At 40.3% G+C, this 16,528-nt stretch overlaps 1 protein-coding gene across 5 annotated transcripts in view; it reads right to left on the bottom strand.

Annotated features, from left to right (window-relative positions):
- The window catches only part of fam110b (family with sequence similarity 110 member B), a 119,490-nt gene that overhangs the window by 21,998 nt on the left and 80,964 nt on the right, over nt 1-16,528 (bottom strand). Inside the window, exon 1 of one of the 5 annotated variants that reach the window (XM_042429696.1) lies at nt 15,671-15,690. The exons of 3 other annotated variants lie outside the window; for them this stretch is intronic. The gene's annotated coding sequence lies outside the window, so the exon portion shown is untranslated. Of the gene's footprint in view, nt 1-3,047; nt 3,182-15,670; nt 15,691-16,528 lie in introns of those variants that run through there. One more of the 5 variants, XM_042429697.1, reaches the window with a different exon arrangement.

The following is a 16,528-nucleotide window of genomic DNA, read 5'->3' as shown; positions in this document are numbered from 1 at the left end:
GTGGCGTGGAATTTTGATGTTTCGCCATGACACAGGAAATTGCTATAACTTTAGTGTAAATGCTCCAATCTGCACCAAACTCCCAGGCCTGAACACATCTGCATGCCAATATGCAGTCACTGAGGCAAACTGGCTCAATAGCGCCACCTACAAAATTGCAATGAAGCAGCCCCAGCAGCAGGCAAAATAGTGGACAAAGGAAGTGATGTTTATCTCCTTCTTGCAATGTCTGAAAACAGCCCGGGTCTGAAGACATCTACATGCCCGTGACAGAAGCCCTTCGATTGCGCCGCAGCCCAAAGTGCACGGAAGTGCGAGGGCCCGATCATCGCTACTTGCAGCTTTAATTATTATTATTCTTTTTTATCCACAATGAAATGCATTTTTGATGGGCTAAATTGTGCTCAAAAACTCATGAAACTTTGCACATGCATCAGAAGTAGGGGGAATAGTAATTGGGCATGGACGTGTCCAGTGGGCTCCATAGCACCCCCAAATGCAGGTCCATTTTTGAAAAAGTTTCTTTGATGTTCATGAAATTTGGTGATTTGACAAAATTTCAAATTAAAAGCCCCCACCTTGAAATTTGATGTAGATGAACAAAACTTGGTAGGCACATATATCATGTTCAGACACACAAAAAAGCTTGGAGCCACACCCTAAGTCCAACAGGAAGTTGGCCATTTTCAATAAATTGTGTAATTTTTGCGCAGTTTTTGCCCTTTGCAGGCGTTGTATTTTAACGAACTCTTCCTACAAATTTCACCCGAGTGACTTCAAATTTGGTTAGTGGCAACTTAACACATTTGTGATGAAAAGTTATCAAAATCTTGAGTTTTAATTGAATGCCCTTGATGTGGTGATTCGATGAATTTCGATGTTTCCCCATGAAACAGGAAGTTGTTGTAACTCCACAAGACTTTGTCCAATCTGCCCCAAATTTCACATGCTTGAAAAGACTACATGTAAATATCAGGTCATAGTCATAGCGCCACCTACTGTCAACAAGTAAGCCTTATATAACAAACATCATCTGATTCACGTGGAATTTACAAGGTGTGGTCTACAGTTGATATGTAGCAACCAGATGTATAATTAGTGCGTTTATATATATTTATATAATATTTAACTCCTACGTGCAATGTTTGATAAGAGCCCCGTCCTGAACATATCTGCATGCCTGCAATAAAAGCCCTTTGACTGCGCCGCGCCTCCATGTGCATAAGGGTGCGAGGGCCCAATCATTGCTGCTTGCAGCTTTGATTCTCTATTATTCTTCTTCCAAAAGAAACACAATTTTGAGGGGCTAAACATGCTCGAAAATTTACGAAACTTTGCACATGCGTCAAAAGTCGTGAAAAATGTAATATTTCATGGGCCTTGGGTATGGATGTGTTAAAATGGCTCGAGGGCACCCCTAGAAAATTTCAAATTCAAAGCCCCCACCTTTAAATTTGACCCTGCTTGCTTTCTGAAGCGACCAAGTAAGAGACTTAAGACTAGGCAGAGGTAGGTTATATTGTATGTTATTTTCAGATTCAGTGCTGTTGTTTTTGTTTTGTTAATTGACGAACCGCAGAGTCCCTTTGTGCTGCTTTACTTTGAGGAGTATTTAAAGTTTGCTGCCTGTTTGTCGTTGTGTTTACCACGCTAGACTGTTTGTGTTTGTCCCACTCAGGATTGCTGTGTTTGTGCCACTGTGAGAGAGAAATTAAGTTGCTTTATCAATCGGAAATCAGACAACGTGCATCACAGACTGCCGTCCATATGCGCACTCTCTGTGGACAAAGTAAGTGCTTCTCTCCACTCCGGTTTCCTTCCTCTCTCTTCCCTCTCATTACTAACCCACACACATGCGCACATACACATGCACAGACATCTTCTTACACATCTGACGGTCAGATAACATGGGACACAGCGCCACTCTGCCCTCCTTATCTGCCATCTGGCTATTGTTCTAACCAAGACACTGCGGTCACTTCCGCCATTTGGTTCTCGTGTGACGTGACTTCCTCCCATAGTCACATCTGCATCTAAACTCTCGTGCGATGAGAGTGCCAGATCACGTTGCCATCTTGCCGCCCACACGTACACACACACAAACACACACACACACACTCTCCCGCTTGCATGTGTTTTCAATGTACATAGCTGTTTTATGTATGTGTTGGGCCGTGGCCAAGAGTTTGGCTTTCAGCAATAATTAACGATTATCGAAGATAATTATCGAAGATAATCGTTAATTATTAAAATCAATAAAATTATTAATAAGATTTAATAATAACGGAGCACCACCCTGGACTCAGGGAAAAAGATAGCCAATTCAGTCTCAAAGTGTACTAATCTATGACTTTGGCACTTTGATTAAAAATTAATTTAATAACTATAAACAAAATCACCATATCAGTAATTAGTTATGGTTAAAGGATTTGGAGTTCTTTACAGAGCAGGGGTTGGCAAAACTCATTCTTGTGCAACATTAAAACAGACAACATGTATATCCAAAAGCATTTATTTAACAAAACACACAATACTAATCTAGCTAAGTGTACCTATATACAAGTGTGTGTGTGTGTGTGTATGTGTGTAGGGAAGACAATAGCAAGATGGCTGCAGTCACCTGGTGACTGAGCACATGGCATGCCGAGAATTTGGCTGATAAAGGGAACTACAGAGATAAAAGGCCAGACCATGTGGTGTCTTGAACCACATGTGCTGCCTGAACCAAAGTTTGCCAAACTAGGTTTTAACCTCTTAACTGTGTGGTTCTCTATTCAAGGCCAATTCGTGTATGCTAAAAGTTAAAGGTTAAAATGAGGTTGCATGCAAGGCCTAGTTACTGGATGTAACATGTGTTAAGCATGCTAACATTAACCTAGCGGTGTGGCTATGCAGTAACCTGACTATAAGCAACAAGGACATCACAACAACAGTTCAATGTATAACCTTAACCAAATCAATACACGTACAGTACATTGTTTGAGTTAAACATTCTTGCTTAGCCGTACTATGCATCACTGTGTTGCTAGGCTATGCCCAGTTGTTACCAGTCCATGAAGGAAGAGATGCTTTGTGGCGTTCTGCTTTGTAGCCGATGAATCCGTGGGTGAGTCAGGCTGAGAAGGCAAACTAACTCCATTTCGCGGCTCCTGTACTTGTTAAACTGGCCAGCAGACTTGTGTGTTAGCTGCTGGCACAAGGAAACTTAGTTTCTGAGTCTTAGGCAGGCTCTCACATCTTTTGCCATAAAGAAGACTGTGTGTGTCTGCTGTGAGCAGGCCACACAAGAGAGCAGAGAGCTGCTCCAGCAGCTGCTGGAGGTGTGAAAGAGCAAGCAGCTGCACCTGCAGCTGAAGGAGAAAGAGAGCAAGGAGCTGCTCCTGCTGCAGCTCGGGGAGACAAGAGAAAGATAAGGGGGAATCTCTAGTTTTGATAACCTGGATCCATGGGTGGAGCTTCACGCTTTGGGTGTGAACCCCCAGGGCTCAGGTTTCTTGGAGTCTTGAAACATGTGGTCCACATGTAGTCCCAACATATGTTATTGCTTAGAGTTAGATTTCAGGACAGTGGTTTATTGATCAAAGCATCTGCTAACTTTGTTAACTCTGCTATTGTTTAATAAATTTATTATGTTATTTTCTTTAAGGAGAAGTCTTTTTTGTGTTTATATATTGTGAAAAGTGGCTGATTGAGAGAGTCAGAGCTCAAATTCAAACCTTCATTCATCTGTGAATGTTGATCCCTCAGATATTAGCATTCTAGGTTAACTCTTTCATGAGATTACCTTATTGTTTGGTTAATGGTCCCAGTTTTGAGGTGGTGCCCCATAATTATTAATTCATATTGATAATTTGATTAATTTTATAATTAATAATTAACTCTGATAGTTATTAATTATTGCTGACAACCAACTGCGCTCCTCACAACTCTAACAGTTGGTGTCCCAGTGTGAGGCTCTCTGAGGGTTGGTGCCCTGTACTATTAATTAATATTAATAATTTCTTTATTGTCTAATTAATAATTATCTCTGATAATTATTAATTATCACTAATAACCAAACACTCTCCTGCCAAACCCAACAATAAACGCTCATAAATAAAAACTGGCTTAGGCAATTGTAACCAGACTTGGTTCATGGGTTTGGATGCTAGGTCCGAACTTCACTATGCAGCCTTGGGATATACTGCCAGTAGGGGGTGTCATAAATGTGAAAATTTCATATCTCACAATCAGCTACATGGATTTGTATGAAATTTGGTTCACACAATCTAGGGTCATGACTCAGTTGAAGTAATGATTGATTAAAGTGCGCATGGCTTATCACAACATATCTACATTTATAGACATTTCACATTCCCAACATCAAAAAATCTAAATACATCACCCGTACATCCTACAGAGCTAAAATTTTTACAGCACATCCACTGAGCCTATGGTCAGTTCAGAAGTCCGTCACTCTATATTTTTTAGGGATGCACGATAATATCTGCACATCATCGGTATCAGCTGATAAAGGTGTTAAAATGAAATATCAGCATCAGCCCAAAACATTTCTGCCGATATGACAGGCTTCTTCTCCGCCGCCTGGCTGTGCTTCCCTCTGCAGACTGTTTCACCCTGACAGTCCCGATGCTTCCTCCGTAGGCTGCACTTCACTCAGCTGCCCAACAGACTCACTGCTTCTACCCACTTGAACTTGAATAATAAACTGGGGCTCGGTGCTAGGCTAGCCAACTGGAGAACCGAACCCCAGTTTGTTATTCAGGTTAAAGTAGGAAGAAGCAGTGAGTCTGGCGGGCAGCTGAGTGAAGTGTAGCCTATGGAGGAAGCACCAGGTGAAACAGGAGGAGCTGCTTGTGTTTGGCTGCATAGATAGAAAACACCTCAACAGGATGTGCCACTCCGTTTGAAAAAACTTTTTGGTTTGTAATGGCAGTTGGCAACCAGCGTATTAGGTACATTACTGCCACCTTCTGCTCCTGAGTGTGGACCAGAGATTAAATTCTACCAATTAATCCTGTCTATCTAATAAACTCAAAGAAAACTCTACTGCTCCAACCACTTGACAGGCTCCTGAACTCCAGTCTTCTGAAGTTCTTCCTTAATATATTGTCTTTCTTGATCATACTTAGTACAGTCTATGATTGCATGCATAATAGTCTCCTCAGCCAGGGAAAAAAATATGTGCATATATCAGTATCAGCATTAGCGATCTGCAATGAGTTGGAAAATATCAGCATATCGGCAAAAAATCCAATATCGTGCATCCCTACTATTTTTCAAAATATGCAGAAATCAATTAACATCTATATCTCTTCATTCATATGCTACCAAAATTGACACAGACATTCTCTAGATGGTACTTATATTTAAGTGTTTCAAATGGTGTTCACTTCAGTCAAACAATGAGTCTGGAGTGATATGCAGTATCTTGCTGTAATTTTCACTGAATGCACATTTTTTATTTCTTCTAATTTTTAAACTAATTTTACCAAAATATTTGACAACACACTTGAGAAAAGTAAGTTGATGCAAATTGTATTCCCAACAGTTAAATTGTTGCTCAGGAGCTGGTGGACGGGGTTGGAGAAGGTGTCAGGAAACTAGCTACACCTGGTTGGTTTAGGCCCAGGTCCTTGTTTACCTCTTTTTCTTCTCTTCCTCCCAAGCATCCACCAGCTAGATGGGTTAGGATTTTGTGTCGTGTTTGCATGCATCACACAAACACGTTATTCATTCAAGTTATTCACTCTCATTGACCTCAATGCAGTAATTTACTAACTGTATGCAGAAATAAGTTAATATTTAGTGTCAACTGTTATCATATCATGTGTTGTCCTGATGGTCTAGTGGTTTAAGCACAGACCTTGTAAGGGTAAGGTTACCTGTTCCAATCCAGTCTAGCACCAAGGTGTGTGTATCTCCTGGTTTCTGCCAATCTGTTGTGAACTCTTGTGGTTTAAATGTTGTTCAATGCATGTATGTCAAATTATGTGTTTGTTATATCCAATATCTTGCTGTAATTTGTACCATAAGCACAACATTTTTCTATTTCATCCAATTTTTTTCTATTTCATTGAATTTTTGAATTTCACCAAAATATTGCACAATGATGCGTGATTTTTTCTGAATTTTTTCACCAACATTTTGACTATTGTAAGTGTTCTCCCCAGTGGTGCAGTCACCTTGATTCCACTGCTCATGGCTGCGTCACCTTACAGCTGTAACATGGTTTTGTTCAATCCTCGGCACAGCATCATACCCCACTGGAAGCATTTCAGAAGTGGAGTGTTTTGCTCCAGCAGTGCCAGAGAGAAGAGAGCCATCCCTCTACCTGGAGAGGAAGCCAGGGACCTGGGCAGTCATGGCAGCAGTGGTGTCATAAAATCTTGTGATTTTCCACTTCCAAGATGAACCTCTCATCATCCATAGTGACAAATATCCTCTGATTGATGCAGCTCGCATCAAAAATAGATAAGGCATGTATGTTTAGCGGAGCAGAGTGGACAAGCTGCTTTTGGGACACATCTGAAATGTGCTGTGGCACGTCTGGTGGGATCAAAAGCATTCACTAGAGTAGCTGCGATTAAGCGCCGGCAGCAGCTGGAATGTGGCACAGCCGCACCTACTGGAATCAAGCCATAAGTCACCTTCTCTGTGAATACAAAGGTCCAGGGCTCAAATCCCCAGGTAGCCAAGTCCTACTTTCCATCAATGTATTAATTCATGCATGTGGTATGTTGTGCTTACTGAGGTCGTATTAAGTCGAAGGTTGTCTATTATGACCTCATGAAAATTTCTTATTATTTTTCTCTTCTAAATGTCTTGTCTGCAAGACCTAGAAACATAAAAAATTGGCAGGTGATAAACTTAGCCCTGCCCTCACTCGTGAACACCTCTTCCTTTTTCAACCTTAGCCATATGAACTTAGCTATGAATTAGGGTTTGTCATTGTTGTAAATCACCTTGGTGCATGTGGTATACTGCAGCCCTCACAGAAGCTGATGTATTGCAGCAGAATGAAATTTAAAGAAAATAATGTCGCAGTTCCTAGGGACTAATTGGCTTGAGGGACGCGGGCAGAAAGATCATTAGTCAGGTATGGTGACGTCAGAATTCTGTGGGAAAGTGAAAGTGACAGAGGGAAATAGAACAGGAAGAAATAGCAGACCCATAGTGGAGTAAAGGCAGAAAGCAAGGGAAGAGATCATCCTTATTGAAGTTATGCCACAGCTTCACACACACACACAAACGGTCCATCAGCCATTCATATTCATAATTAATATTCCACCCAGATTTTTTGATCCAATATCAGCAGCTTCATATTCCCAGATTAGAAAAGACTACACATAATCCACATTGTGTGTGTGAGTGTGTTGGACTAATTGAGATCTTCTCTAATCGGTGATTCAAATCCATCCCCTGCAGAGGTGGCTTACACACACACACACAAACACACACACAAACACACAAACACACACACAGTTGTGCCTCTCTTGAGAAACATAAATCTGACTCAAAAGCAAACAGGAAAGAAGAGTAGAGAGAAACTACAACCTTCATACTTTTGGAGGGAAGTTAGTTTTGCGAGGCCAAAATTGGACTTTAATTTTACTTGACCCAGATTTGTAATAGTGGTTCCTAATTTGATCATTATATGTGGAAGCGCACAGTGATTGGTGACATTTGTAATCAAATTTTCAGTTTGAAATGTGATGAGGATTTAACAAACGTCCTATGGCTCAACAAGGTAGTTTGATTTGATTTATTTATTAAGAATGAGAGGAGCAAAAAAAAATCACTGCTCTTATTTAAAGGCCTACTCTGTATACCAAGGTCAAATATATGTCACAAAAAAAGTTTGAACATGGCAAAATAAAAAGGCAAAACACAGTCAGTCACACAGCCTATGTTGGTAGTTTATGTGCACATTAGTATCCAAGTTATAGCAATAGTAGCCTGATTTTGACTCTGAATATGCTATGTACATAGAACATAATAGTAAATGGTAAATGGACTGTACTTGTATAGCGCCTTTCTAGTCTTCCAACCACTCAAAGCGCTTTTACACTACAAATCTCATTCACCCATTCACACACATTCATACGCTGAATGGGTACAGGGGCTACCATGCAAGGTCCCAACCTGCCCATCAGAGGAAACTAACCATTCACACACATTCATACACTGATGGCACAGCCATCAGGAGCAATTTGGGGTTAAGTATCTTGCCCAAGGACACATTGGCATGTGGACTGGGGGAGCCGGGAATCGAACCGCCGATCTTCCGATTAGTGGACGACCCGCTGTACCTCCTGAGCCACAGCCGCCCCATAGTATAGTGTAACCTAGTTTATCATCTCCCTGTATGAACACTGCATGACACATTACTGTGTCTATGTTTGTCTGCACCTGTACAGGTGCTGAGGATTATCCAACTTTGGCTTCTGGCTGCTGTATTTTAATATGGAGTGCTGGATGGGCTTTCTGTATCTTATTTCATATATTAATACAAGACAACAGCAGCAGCAATACAGCATTAATCTTTGCCATCTAGGCTCTGACCTCATCACTCCCCCTAAGGAAACACTGAGCTCAGCACAAAAGGGAGTGGAGAGCGACACTAACTTGCCCTATAGGGCCGAGGTGGGGCTTTTGAAACGCGTTATGAACAGCAGCAGCCATAGTAGCAGCATAGCCTGTGTGAGCTGTGTGGCAGCTGTGGTGTAGGTCAGTCTTGACTGTGACAGTTTTCACATGCAAGCTCACATGCAGATTAGCGCATGTCAATAAAGTTAATACGCAAGTGCACAGAACATCTCCTCTCTCCATTCCTCAGCAAACCAAAGGTGTTAGTATCAGTATAGATATGCCACAGCAAAGTGTGAATGGAGCAGCCTCAAACTGCCTGAGCTAGCTTGCAGGCTTTGCTTCATTTACACCTCTTTTTCACCAGTGTCACTCTTTCACATCCACTTCAGAGTGCAGATGTATGTGTATTGTTTTATGTTTTCTTGAATGCCTTTGAGTTGAAGAAGCATTTGTGAAGATACATTAGCACACAGTGATCAGAAGATATGTGGACTCAAGCCACAGTACTTGCCAGTGCCATTTCTTTCAGAATAACCAAGATGGCACATTCAGGATTCTCAAAACCAAACAGGATACTCCACAACCTAATACAAAGTGGGCTACTCATGTGCATGTAAACATACAAACAGTGAAGGAATGAGAATGCATTTCACCAGTGTGTGCACCCATCCTGAAATAACCCCAATTTTATTCTTTTTTCTCTTTGGGGTTAGCATTGAAACACATTTTTCATAGGTGCTTTATTCTTTTTGTGGAAAGGAAGGTGTCCTACAAATTAACCAATAACCATGCTGTAACTATATTTTGTTGTGTTTTTGTTGAAACATAGTCAGAAATGAACTATATAATAAACTGTCTACAGTTTTTAAAGTTTAGATGTAGGGTTTTTAAGGATCTGTGAATAAGTTTTATTTGATTACATTGTGATCCCAGTTGTGAGCCAAATGTTTCTGGTTTAGCATGAGCATGAGCATAGATAAACACACACACACACACACACACACACACACACACAGAGACATACACATTCTGAAAGGCTGATTTCCTTTTGATTAGGAACATGCATCTTGCTCATTGTAGAACACAATATGAGAGAAAAAGGAGAGAAAGTGAAAAGTCTCAATTTACTGGCAATATCCTACAACAATTTTCTATCTCATCTATTTCCTTACCTGTACACACAAACACACACACACACACACACACACACACACACAAACACACACACACACACACACACACACACACACACACACACACACACACACACACACACACACACACACACACACACACACACACACAAAAATACGCACACACACAATAGTCATGAGAGAGAGTGGGTTCCAGTCCTAGATGCCTGCAGGCTCATTGTTTCCCATATATTATTTGGCTGTTGTTCATATATGGCTTTGTAACTGGTTATGTCTTATTCTGTTTACCAAGAATCAGATGAAGGCTGGAGGTCACCTACAGTACTCACACTGGGTACAATTAGACTGCATGTTTTATTAATCCTTAAAACATCTACAGAATGTGTAAAATGCTTACATTCTAATGGCAGTTTTGGCAATAGAAAGATGAGACAATCCAGATGGGAATTGGTGCAGTCTACATGATGTATATGTATCGTGGCCCTGAGGTGCAAAACACAACATTTCTGACACAATGACATTTTACATTTTCCTGAAACGTTGTTGTGTTTTGCACCTCAGGGCCACCAAACATATGGCCTGTCTGGAGAGTAGTGGTGCACTTTACCACTGTTTTGATAATGATACTGGGGGCACCAAAAAGGACATTTCCAATTCTACACAGCTTTAACAAAAATATCATCATCCCTTTTTCTTGAGATTGTGACTGAATTATCACATATTTGCAACATAACAAAATTGGCTCTATTGTTTTTCAACTTGTGCCGTTTCTAACACTGTTTTGTAACTTCTTTACCTGCTTTAACTGTGGTAATTATTTTCTTTTTGTTTTTCAGTCGGCTCTGTTCTTTGCTTGAGTATGGGTGAGATAAGTAAATTGGCTCATGTGTCAGCTGTGTCTGCAAAGACAGGAGTCTGGTTGGGTCCAAGTTCAACAACTGTTCACGAGGTCATCATCAATTCATAAAGTCAGTAAATAATAATGTGACCATGTGTTCTTAGCAGGCATTTAAATTTATAAGAGGTCATCAGTCAAGGACTAGACTAAGGAAAAAACCAGTGCTGGATGTAAATAATGCAGCCAAACATAAACTCCTCCAACCTCACTTTTCAATATAAAGCAACAAAACCACCTCTACCTGCAGCCTCAAAAGTGACCAGAGAGTTGAATCAACACATCTCTGACATAGTATTTACTGTAGGGCCAGTATATTGAATTACATTACACTGTACAGGGGTTTCTATTTTTCTGGTCACTAAGTATAGGTCATTGTTTTCATAACTAAGATGGTGAACACTGGTGGATGCTGGCACACTTTGGGTGGCACACTTTGGCACTTTGGCTGCCGTTCTGTTTCCTAACGTAAGTTCTACCTAAGTTCCACTGTTTAATCGTTGCCTCTGTCAATCTAAACTTTTCCGATAAATTTGTCCTGCGTGTTTCTGGCTACATGCTACCAACTGTCCTCCAATCCAGACAAGCACATTCACTGGATTAGCATCTCCAGCTCAGCTCACCATCTTACCTGCCAAGAGATTCTCTCTCTTGCCAACTTCAGGACTCCCAGGACCGATTCACAGCTTTACTTCATCATCCTGCTATCAGAGTGGTCAACCTTTCAGGCTCTGCCTGCCACATCACTAGCTAGCAGGAGCCCTCCTGTTTATCCTTTCTGTCCCAGTGTGGTCAGCCTTGTCAGGCTTGGGTTGTTCTTCTCTGCTAGCCACCACTGCCCCAGGTTGACCTTCACTCTCCGAACAGGATCGTAAGGCTAACAGGCTGGTAGCTCCTCCGCTGTTATGGTGTGGATTATCCAGTGGATTCTCCTGGGGTGCATAATGCTACTCCTTCCCTGGACACCCAGATCCTGGTCATAAGGTAACACTAGCTCTGTACTAGTGTTCTTCAACTGGACCATGCCACCACTGTCCACCTCAGATCTTCAAAATCTCAATAACCATCTGCATCTGGACTGGATGGACTCTCAAAGAAACTGGAATACTTTGCTGAGGCTGTCCTCTACACAGGGGCTCTGGCCATGTTTACTTACAACTTCACGTCCTCTAATTCCATCCCATCCCTATGGTCCTGTCACTCCCCAACTTCCTCATTACATCACCACAACAAACATTATGTGAATCCTTCCAATCTTTCCTCAGTCCTCACAACCAATCACAATCTGTCTTTGTTCAATACTCAACAATAAAAGCCTCATTCTGAATGAATTTATAACTGAGAACAACCTACATTTCCTCTGCCTCACCGAAACCTGACATAAACCCCTGTATAATTTCTCATTAAAACAAAACACACCCACAGGAATACATTGATAAACCTCGTCTTGAGGGGTGGGGAGGTGGTGTTTCTGCTGTTTACAGGAAGGACATTAAAACAATCATCATTTCCATTCCTTACACTTATTGTCAAACTCTCTGGTCCCACCCCTTTGGTCACTGTTATCTACCAACCCCCCAAGCTGAACCCCTTCTTTCTCTCTGACTTCTCTAATTTTCTGACCCAGCTATGTGCCATTTCACCCTCCGCTCTCCTCCTGGGTGACTTTAATATCCACACTGATGATACTGACTGTAAATCTGACAGTATTCCTGGAACTGCTAGAATGCTTCAACTTCACACAACATACAACAACTTCCCACTCACAGCCACAGTCACATCCTGGATCTGGTCTTCACCACTGGTCTTAGAATACATTAACTTTCCAGCCTCAATCTCAATATCTCTGACCACCTTAGTCAAAGTGATTGTGTCTATAGTGATGCAATCACTATGGGCATTGACATTCCTATCCCCCATCCCAAAAATTAAACACAAAATATCCTTCAAAACATCTAAAATATACCCCCCCCCCCCCCCCCCCCCCAGCTCTCTCAGCCTCTCTTGCCAGTTAAATATGTCTCCCCTCCCCCACAACCCAGTCTACCTACTATGCAAACCTCATACACTCATAAACTTCTTAAATCCACAGACAACAACTCCAAATCCTTCACTTCACTTAACAAGTGTAACTCTTTCCTTTAATTTTTCCAAACAAAAACTGATACCCTTTACAGCAACCCGACCACTTTCCTCACCTTCTCCACCTCCCTACCTGTTTCTAACCCTTTTACCATTGAGCCCCTGTCTCAGTTCTCCCCAGTCTCCCTAATGGAGCTTTCCAACCTTATGGTAGGAATGAGAAGCTCTACTTGTGTTCTGGATCCCATCTCATAAAATCTTTTTAAGAACTGTCTCCTAGCTCTTCATCCTCTACATGCTCCCCCTTGGTTACATCATCCGTCATCACAATCTCCATTTACACTGCTATGCTGATGACGTCCAGCTCCACATCTCCACTAAATCCATCACCACTGCAACTCACCCCACTCTAAGCAACTGCCTCACTGAAATTAAATGATGGATGCAAGCCAACTTTCTCAAACTAAACTGTGATCAATGTGACATGATAATCATTGGTCCCAAATCCCTCACCAAAGCCATTCACATTTTCTACCTCACCATCAACAACTCCACTCTTTCTCCCTCCCCACACATCCACAACCTTGGAGTAATTTTCGACAGAAACCTTTGAACACCATGTCAATCTAATGACCAAAATTGCCTTTTTCTAAGTAAAAACATAGCTCTCCTTCTCTGCTGCCGAAACTTTGATACATGCTTTCATGACACCCATAATTGACTACTGTAACAGGATTCTTTATGGCACATCATCCAAAGTCCTAAACAAATCCAGTAAATCCCAAACTCTGCTGCTCACCTGCTCACCCACTCCCGCGACCACATAACCCCTGTCCTATAGAAACTCCACTGGCTCCCTGTCCCACAACAGATTAAATTCTTTTCACCCATATAGCCCTCCATAACCAGGTCCTCTCCTACCTCACCAACCTGCTCCACCATCACACTCCTTCCTACAGCCTCTGACACTCTTATCTCCACCATTCAGGACCAAGCACCAGACCTGGGGCAGCAGAGCTTTCTCCATAGCTGCCCCCTCCCTCTGTTACTCTCTCCCCACACATCTACAACTGCACTGATCTGTCTATATTCAAAATACTAATCAAAACTCATCTTTTTAGAACTGCTTTTAATGTGTGATTAATGTCGTGTGCTACCTTATGCTTTAAGTGTGTTTTTTTTAACTTATGTAACTTGTTATTATTATTATTATTATTATTATTATTATTATTATTATATGTTTATTAATATTTAATGATCCCAGCTTTCACACCTATACTTTGGTCTACTTGGTGCAAACCAGGGTCAAAAAAGAGAGATTGTTTTCTTTTAGTTCTGGTCTATTTTATGTTCACACTGACTAATTACAAATAAAGAAAGAGGAGTAAGCATATCATATGGACTGATAGGTAACTCATTCATTGGACAGTTTTGATCTGATTTTATTTTTTTTCTGATTTATTGGGGCCACGTACAGTGTTAAACATAAATGTTACCATTTGATGTACTGTACTAGAGTTAGCTTATTGGTAATTTTCATCTGCAGTCCCTTTGGCAGGTCATAATTAAAACATGCAACAAAAGAATAACAAACAGTACACAGCAAAAAACACACAGGACACATAATACAAAATACAAAGCTACACATAAAAGCACCACATCACATGCACCCACGGTGTCAACTAGCAATTAATAATGTAAGCTTGTCAAATTAAAAGCAAGATTATTTGTGTTCATGAGAAGACCATGATATAAAATTGGTTACAGAGCTGAGTAACTTTTAGCAGACTTTTTAATTTGGTTTTAAAAGTACTTATGGAACTGCAGCTCTTAATATCGTCAGGCAGGTTAATATCGTCAGGCAGGACATTCCACTGAGTTGTGACTTTTACAGAGAATGCTGACTGCCCGAATGCAGTATGATAAAATGGCATGGTGGTGGAGGAGGGGCCAAACCATTTAAAATTTTATAAACAAGGCACGAATTTGAAAATAATCTAAAATTCTCAAAGCTCAGTAAATTGTATTTCTCTAGTACCCTACAGTGATGGCTTTTTGTCTAGAGTTTTTAGAGTTTGTTTGTAAAAGTACTCAAGAGGTCTTATGACCATTTCTCCAGCCTGTGCCCAACATGTAATGCAATAAGACATATAAGAAAGAGAGACAAGTTTCTAATATGTCTAAAGTTTGCTAAGTTGTACTTTATGTTTAGGTTTTAACTGTTTTTTAAACATGTTATTTAAAGTGCAAATTTGGGTCCAGTGTCAGACCAAAATATTTAAAATCAGTGACTATTTCAATCCTTTCACCTTTGATGAAAGCTTTAGGACATTGTACCATGGTTTTAGAGAAAAACATACCTTTTGTCTTGTTTACATTTAGACTCAGACATGATTGATCAAGCCAATGTGTGATCATTTCCAACACAATTGTTAGCTTAGCAACTGCTAACTCAGCTGTTTTTGCATGTGTCATCTGCATACATTTGCAGTTCTACATCATGACACTGTTGAGGGAGATCATTAATATATAGGCTAAATAATAGGGGACCTAACACTGACCCTTCTGGAACAACCATGGTGCACTTCATGTTACTGGACAGTGTGTCACAAACTTTAACACATTGTCTCCTATTAGATAAATATGAAGACACCGATGCTAGTGCTCTAGCAGAGAAGTTAATTTTAGAGAATTTCGATATTAAAACATCATGATTGACAGTTGAATGCTTTACGCAGATCTAAAAATACAGGACCGACTACTTCTCCTTTATCAAGTCTTGCTTTAATTTGCAATTTAAAGTGAAAGGTAGTTGTTTCAGTGGAATGATTTGCTGTAAGCCAAATTGCATACGATGTACACCAAAATTGCTTGTATTAAGAAATGTTGTTAGTTGTTCAGTGACAACTTTCTAAGCAACCTTTGAGAGTACTGGCAGTATACTTACTGGTCTGTAGTTACTGGCTTCAAGGCAATATCCAGATTTAAAAATAGGCGTGACAATGGCACATTTCCAGTCATCAGGAAAGGAGCTGTATTTAAAAGACAAATAATTAAATGAGAAATGGGGGAGTTAAAATATCTTTGTGTGGTTTAACAAACATGGTATCAAATTGGAAAGCATTGCTACTTTTGGAGATTTTTTTCCTAGCTCATACACAGACTCAAGAAAAAATTATTAAAGACAGAAGCAACAGCAAGATGATCTTCAATTAACTTTCCCTGTACTTTGAGTTTAAAATCTCCTAAAAATTATGGCTCCATTATGAGATTATTGATGTTTTTCCAGATCAATTTACCGTTGCTTTTTGTCTCTTTTTATCTCAATATATTGAATATTGAGATAAAAAACAATGCTAGATTTCATTAGTTTCCACAAATTTTCATTAAATTAAATTGTTTTCATTTTTAGATTTTATCTGTATCCTCATATTAAACCTTTCCTTCACAGAGTTGATTCTGTGAGTAAAGGTATTACAGCCATAGTCCAGATCATCAGAGGACAATACATCATCCCAGTTCAAGCTGTTAATTTCACTGACAAATTCTTCTTACTTAGCTCTGGGTATGCATTGAAGCATCATTGGCTTAGTTGCTGTGGTCCTAAATCTATTTTTAGTCAGTCTTCTTGCACATAGGGTTAGGTTATGATCTGATAAGCCAGTGATTAAATTATTACTTTTAGTTATTCTTTCTGGTTTTATAGTAAATATAAAATTTGTGCACTGTAGCATTTTGCAATCCCAGTTGGGCCTTTTACTAGATGTTCTAGTTGGAATTTCTTTTAGTTTTTCCCCATAAGTAA

Source organism: Thunnus maccoyii, chromosome 12 (genome assembly GCF_910596095.1).
Source record: "Thunnus maccoyii chromosome 12, fThuMac1.1, whole genome shotgun sequence".
Lineage (NCBI taxonomy): Eukaryota > Metazoa > Chordata > Actinopteri > Scombriformes > Scombridae > Thunnus > Thunnus maccoyii.
The sequence above is the reverse complement of the archived record's forward strand: the minus strand, read 5'-3'. Positions and strand labels throughout refer to the sequence as shown.